Here is an 8,107-nt window from a genome sequence, read left to right on the forward strand (position 1 = left end):
CAGTTTTAAAACTAATCTAATGCGATTCTTCTCATTTTGCCATGATCAATGTGTGCCCCATAGAGGTCAGGGCTCTTGCCTTGTGTGCTCAGTCAGTAATTTGTCCATGATTACTACAAGGTTTAGATAACCGGCTAGACTAACTTACCTAGCAAATAGCAATCTTATAAAATGAGACCGACAAGAACAAAGAACTAAAGTAGGGGGGTGACGTAATGACGTAAAGGTAACGTAAGGGTAATGGCGGGCTGAAGGGATTTATGTAGAGCACCTCAAGATAAAACATAATATTCGAATTATCTGCTAAATTAGACTAAAATATTAGCACTACATAATCTGGTGAGTGATAACCTTCAATCTGGACAATAACACAAAACAAATCCTAAAACTAGAGACATTTATCGACAAATATTACGAAAACAGGCAACAACCAAACATGACGAAGAGTAAGACAGGGGAACCGATTACAAAACGTAAACGTGACTCTTCTACAGACACTGATGATTTAATATTCTCACCACCGGGAATGGTAAAGGTCGAAACCGATCTGTTAAAATCAATAAATGACAAACTGGGTATACTTGAATTACTTAGTAAGGATATAAAAGAGTTGAAGGCAAGCCTAGAGATGAGTGATGAAAAAGCTGCGACATTAGAGAAGGAAACACACAAGCTAAAAGGGACAGTCATTAAGATTGAAACCGAAATGAATGGAATTAAAAAGGAGAACACCGTTCTGAAGGAAGCCTTACTGGACATACAAACTAGATCCATGAGAGAGAATTTGGTACAGGTATCCAAGAAAAAGAAGGAGAAGTTCCTGAATCTATAGTTAGAGAGTTACTCCTTACAGCACTTCAGATTCCACGCGAAGTTATCGACAAAATCCAACTTGAACGTGTTCACCGCTTCGGACAGAGAGGGCAGAGGTACGAACGCCCAATTGTTGCCAAATTTGCTTCATTTAAAGATAAAATAATGGTTAAAAGCCTGGGTAAAAGACTTGCTGGGACCAAAATTGGCATGAATGATCAGTTTCCGAAGGAAATTGCAGAACGGCGCAAAGTTCTGTATCCAATTTTCAAAGAAAATAGATTAAAAGCGAAACGAGTAGCTCTCGTCGTTGATAAACTATATATTGATAACCAGTTGTTCAGAGACACAAAGACTACTCCATGGTTATTTTAAAATGTACAAAGTTCTCATAGACGAGGACAATAAACACAATTCAAGCCCGGTTACTGATTGTAACAATATAACAAAAAATATAGCTTTTCTATAAATCTTCACATATAACTAATTGAACACACAAGCACTATTTTTACATAGTGAAGATAAAAACTAAGTAAACAGAAGGCACAGTATGTGTGGATGGTATGGTTTGTGTTTATTCTTTATTTTATTTGTTATGTTTGGAAAGTTGAGTGAGTGAGTAATGAAATGGTTGCATATCCCAGAGCCAATGTATTGCTGTGAGCCGGGTATGAGAGGGCTTTCAATGTTGTTCAGATGATGGATATACTTTTATAATTAATTATACGTCTTATTTATTTATTGTCCTATCATGGAGAACTACATTTTTTAATTTAAAAAATAAATAAATTATATCTAATTATTTATTATCCTATTTTAATGGTACGGTCCATGACCCTATACCCTAGACACCCACCTGAATGACCCAGATACTAAGGAGAAGTCCCTAACTGTTTTATGTGCTCGCTGTAAGCGGTCTGTATGCAGCTAAAATGAGGTCAGAGACCAAGAGCATCACTGCCCCCTCAAGATTCTGAGCCTGCTTGGCAGGGTTGGTCCTGCAAAGCCAAAGCCCCCTAAAGGGAGAGCATAATATACAAGGAAATTCTCAAAGCTGCTAATGAGAACCTTGACGACCTTGTACCTAGCCGGTGGGGATTCCGGTGGGGTGCCCCGACCCAGGCAGTGGCAGTGCTGGCAACACTAGCTGCAGTAACCCATGGGGAGGGGGTCACACTCGGACATTCAGAGAGGGGGTATATTATTGTGGCCCTGGCGGCACAAAATCAAAGTCGGACTGCATGGAGATGCGTGGGGACATGGTCATGACGGGTGGCCGTATTGTGGGTGTTTCAGGAATAACGTGTACATTTGACCACCATTATCTGGGATGTGACAATGGTAAATAAATCTCTCAATTTTTGCTAATTTTTTGCGCGGTCTTGCAGGCCTTCTCATGCAGCTGCAGCTGCAACTGCAATAGCATTTGTAAATCATGACCCATCTTGAGTTGGGCTCTGGGATGGTGCAATTGTTGAGAAAGTGAGCTTATGGTTGTGTGGGGGTAAGGGCTGAGTGTGTGTGGGTGTATGTGTGTAACTGTTGCGAAGGAAGAAGTAAAAGATGTTAGGGTCAATAGAGGATGATCCACAGCTATATATAATACAAATCGAGGTGAGGGCAATGGAAATGCATATGGCAATTGATTTACTTCAATTCGGTAAATGGCACTGTATGATCTTTTCAAAGAATGGATCCCAGTCGGCTCAGGGCTATGGGATACAGGGGGTCGAGGGTGGTCTGCCGGGCATTGGGATGACAAGCCATCTCGAGATGAGGCCTTTTAGCGGGTGGAATAGTAGGGACCAATTGGAGGTTTACTTGCAAAGAAATGCAAATATCATGGTACAACTATATAGACACTCAATCATTATGTTACTTTTTAATAGTACGTTTACAAAAATATATTCTGATTAAAAGAATGAAACGTGTGTCTCATTATGGTAAGTGGTGAAATAAGTATAGCCAGTTACAATTGTAATGGCTTAGCAGATAATAAGAAAAGACGATCAGTATTTACCTGGCTAAAAGAGAAGGATTATAATATCTATTGTTTACKMGAAACCCATTCAACAGTTTTAGATMAAGTTTTGTGGAAAAAGAACTGGGGGGGKAAAATATATTTCTCCCATGGGCAAAGAAATTCAAAAGGGGTGATGGTRTTAATTAACAATAATTTTGATCCAAATGTGCAAATTGTCCAAACAGATCCTCAAGGTAGATGGATTATTTTAAATATGTTATTGGACAATAAACAGATATGGCTTGTTAACCTATACGGTCCGAATAATGATGATCCAAGCTTCTTTGAAAATATATATAAGAATTTATCAACTCTACAAGCAACACTAGACTCTATTATTATAGTGGGAGATTTTAATACGGTCTTAAATACCTCTATAGACCGGAAAGGAAATCACACTACAAACTATCACCCTCAGGCACTTAAGGAAATCATGAATGTCATGGATATATTGGAATTAGTGGATATATGGAGACTTAAATACCCTGATTTAGTGAGATATACATGGCGGAGGCTGAATCAAGCTAGTCGTCTTGACTACTTTCTTATACCATTCTCTCTAGCACCAAAAGTTAAAAAAGTGTTGATAGGGGATAGAATGCGGTCGGATCATCACATAATTGGCATATATATTTCTCTTACAGAATTTCCACATGGGCGAGGATATTGGAAATTTAATCAAAGTCTACTAGATGATCAATTGTTTAGAACTCGGACAGAAGATTTTATAGCAGATCCCCTTATTGTATGGGACACTTTTAAGTGTGCCTTTAGAGGCCATGCAATTCAGTACTCATCTATAAAACAAAAGCAATTTAGATCAAAAGAGTCCATATTAACAAAGGAAATTGAAGGACTAACAGTACAGTTAGATAGCAAAAAAAACGGTACCATAGAGGCACAGAATAAGTTAGAGGAAAAAAAAAAAGAAATGAAGGAACTTATTCAAGAAAGATCCAGTGTAATATATTATAAAAATAAAGCGAACTGGATGGAAAATGGGGAAAAATGCACCAAATTCTTTTCACAGACATATGGAAATGTCTGCTCTACCCAAAATTACAACCAATTAATTGCAGCATTACCACAAAAATGGATGAGGCAAGTAGAAGGGGAAAAAAGTAAGGAACTTGTATGTCGGCCCTYTATTAAAGAACATAAATGGTTAAAGAAAAGTGTGATAAATAAAAACATATACCAATTTCATTTAACCTTTTATGGCTGTAAGCGGAGCCTTGAGTACCCTGGAAAGAGGTGGCCATTTCAAACGGCCTCGTTCTCAATTCTTGCTCGTACAATATGAATATTATTATTAATATTGGATAGAAAACACTTTCTAGTTTCTAAAAACGTTTGAATTATGTCTCTAGGTGAAACAGAACCCTTTTTATAGCTCATTTCCTATCCGGAAGTGAGATTTGCAAAGGCTAAGTCGCTCTTCAAAACCTTGTCTATAAAAGGTCATGTCACTTAGGACTGTAGAAACACSTCYWGCARCTTCCTCTGGGTCTCATGCGGAAGTGAGAACAYAAAGCAGTTGAATATCTCGTTCAGAGAATGCATACACCTTCTTTGAATGACACGACCGCAATAAWWTWTTTTTCCTGAYKCACGAACTRGGAKCAGGACTCTCCACCTGGAAAACGGTCGTTCTCGATGAATATGACATCTGGCTTCGATTTTTTTMGATACATGTCACAATATCATCCTAAAGTATGTTTTTTAAATATAGTTTAATTATATTATTTAAATTTATTCGGGATTTTATACGTGATGCGTAGGACGAATTTTTTTCAAGATGGAGAGMTTAGCACAGGAAGGCAAGTGTGCTTGRRAATTCCAGAGGGAAATAGTTCGTTTTGGATCGAAASAAACCTGGTTCTGAACAAAAGACCCATTGTACAACATTCTGAATGAAGATCAACAAAGATAAGGACCCAATTTGGGATGCTATTTCATATATATCTGTCGAACTGTGCTATGCTATGCTATGCTATGCTATGCTACCGTTTGCCTTGAGTCAATGCTGTTGCTATTGTAGTAAGCTAATATGACGATATATTGTGTTTTCGCTGTGAAACACTTAAAGAATCGGAAATATTGTCTGTATTCACAAGATCTTTGTCTTTCATTCGCTATCCACCATATATTTTTCTGAAATGTTTTTACTGATGAGTAATTAGGAGTTGACGTTGGTGTCTGTATTTTCTCTGGCTACTCCCGTGCTATTTCTGACTGTAGCTATAATGGTAGCTATGATGGTAGCAGTAATGTAAAACTGATTTATAGCTGAAATATGCACATTTTTTTGAACAAACAAGATTTATTGTGTAACATGTTATAGGACTGTCATCTGAGGTAGTTTTTTCTAGGTTATTTAGGTTAGTTCTAGGTTAGTTAGGTTGGCTTTGCATGTAGCTGCATGCTAGCTGCATGCTACCGGTTGCTATGAAAAAAATGTCTGTTCTCTCTTTTTGTATTTGGTGGTGAACTAACATAAATAATATGTGGTGTTTTCGCTGTAAAACATTTAAAGAATCTGAAATATTGTCTGTATTCACAAGATCTTTGTCTTTCATTTGCTATCCACCATATATTTTTTCTGAAATGTTTTATTAGGTGTATAGGTAGTTGAGGTTGGTGTCTGTATTTACTCTGCCTACTCCCGTGCTTATTCTGACTGTAGCTTTGATGGTAGCATGAATGTAAATCTGATTTATGCTCAATATGCACATTTTTCGAACAAAACATAGATTTATTGTGTAACATGTTATAGGACTGTCATCTGAGGTAGTTTTTTCTAGGTTCTTTAGTTAGTTCTAGGTTAGTTAGGTTGGCTTTGGAGCATGCTACCGGTGCTATGAAAAATGTCTGTTCTCCTTTTGTATTGAGTGGTGAGCTAACATAAAATATAGGTGGTGTTCTTGCTGTAATACATTTAAAAAATCGGACATGTTGGCTGATTCACAAGATCTTTATCTTTCAAATGGTGTATTGGACTTTATAAAAATTTAAAAAAAATATTTAAAAAAATAGATTTTGAATTTCGCGCCCTGCACTTTGAGCTGGATGTTGTCATAGGTGTCCCGGTGTCGGGCTTGCAGCCTTAACAGGTTTTAAGGACCAAAAAAACTGACAGCTGTGCCATATAAATTGCAAAATAGTTTCGATAGTTTCGAAAGAGATTTCGATGTACCATTCCATGGCACATGGTTTATGAATTGATACGCAAAACAACGCCGGATTCAAAACTTCGAATTTTTCAATTTAAATTACTGTACAAAATTCTTGCAACTAATAGAATGTTATATATATTGGGTATACAATCTTCCCAGCTCTGCAGATTCTGTTGTGAGGAGGCAGAGTCATTAGATCATTTATTTTGGTATTGTCCATAAGTAGCTCGTTTTTGGTCACAGGTCCAGGAATGGCTGAAGAATTGCAACATTTGCCTAAAACTAACGCTACAGATAGCAATACTGGGGGATTTGAAAAGCCATAGTCAATCAATCAATATATAATAATTATTTTAGCAAAAATGTTTATTTTTAATTTACAATCTGTAGAAGCTATGAGAATAGGAAGGTTCAAGTCTTTGTGAAGCATCACAGCACAGTTGAAAAATATATGGCAAATAAAAATCCGAAATGGATGATGTTGGAAGATAGATGGAGGGGTTGAGTGGAACTGAAGGGTGGGACTAATAACAAGATAAACAATGTAGGGCATACGGGATCTGTGAAATGTGTAATAGGTGCGGAGCTTTTGTGAAATAGCACAGTTACAAGTGGAAATAAAATTGGATGGACAACAGAAATAGAGGAAGGACTAAGAACAAATAAGAGAGAACTATTGTAAAGTGGACTGTGTCTGTAAGATGGGTATAAGATGTAGAAATTGAAGGTAAAAGCAGAAGTGTTTATTAGTTTACTCCAATTGGGGGATCGGTGGTAGGGTCGCGGGGAATAATAATAAAGGTATATTCTTTAAAAAAGTATGTATGTCTATATAGGTATGTGTATGTATATATGTGTATATGTATGCATGCGTGTATGGATATATATATTTACCCCAAAAAATATGGGGGATAGGAAATGATGCAGACAATTACATTGGAAGCAACATTCTTTCCGCAATATTAAGCTGATCCACACCCCCCCCAAAAAAAAAAAAAAATTCTTATAAAATGTTAGCTGACAAAGGCTAACATACTGTATGTAATATTGTGTTTAAACACCTGGTAAAGTGTCTGTACATGATCAATTTATAAAAGGAAACCACTATCTTCAAGAATAGATCCCAATAAATACTTTTGTCACCATCTGGTGGCTGATCTTTGTTATTACGTTATCGGAGATTGGCGCTGATTTTTTTTTTAAATACCTTAAGCCACACCTGCGTTGTCTTGGCTGAGTGCTTAGGGTTGTTGTCCTGTTGGAAGGTGAACCTTCGCCCCAGTCTGAGGTCCTGAGCGATTTGGAGCAGGTTTTCATCAAGGATCTCTCTGTACTTTGCACCGTTCATTATTCCCTCGATCCTGACTAGTCTCCCCGGTCCCTGCTGCTGAAAAACACCCCCACAGAATGATGCTGCCACCATGCTTCACCGTAGGGATGGTGTCATGTTTCCTCCTGACATGACGCTTGACATTCAGGCCAAAGAGTTCAATCTTGGTGTCATCAGACCAGAGAATCTTGTTTCTCATGTTCTGAGAGTCATTTAGGTGCTTTTTGGCAAACTCCAAGTGGGCAGTCATGTGCCTTTTACTGAGGAGTGGCTTCTGTCTGGCCACTCTACCATAAAGGCCTGATTGGTAGAGTGCTGCATTGATGGTTGTCCTTCTGGAAGGTTCTCCCATCTCCACAGATGAACTCTGGAGATCTGTCAGGGTGACCATGGGGTTCTTGGGTCACCTCACTGACCAAGGCCCTTCTCCCCCGATTGCTCAGTTTGGCCTGCGGGTCAGCTCTAGGAAGAGTCTTGGTGGTTCCTAACTTATTCCATTTAAGATTGAAGGCGGCTACTGTATTCTCGGGAACCTTCAATGCTGCAGTATTTTTTTGGTACACGTCCCCAGATCTGTGCCTCAACACAATCCGGTCTCGGAGCTCTACAGACAATTCCTTTGATGCTCTGACATGCACTGTCAACTGTGGACCTTTCCAAATCATGTCCAATCAATTGAATTTACCACAGGTGGAATCCAATCCACGGAGGCAGGTAGCCTAGAGGTTAGATTGTTGGGCTAGCAAACGGAAGGTTGCTGGATCA

Source organism: Salvelinus sp. IW2-2015, unplaced genomic scaffold (assembly GCF_002910315.2).
Source record: "Salvelinus sp. IW2-2015 unplaced genomic scaffold, ASM291031v2 Un_scaffold2466, whole genome shotgun sequence".
Lineage (NCBI taxonomy): Eukaryota > Metazoa > Chordata > Actinopteri > Salmoniformes > Salmonidae > Salvelinus > Salvelinus sp. IW2-2015.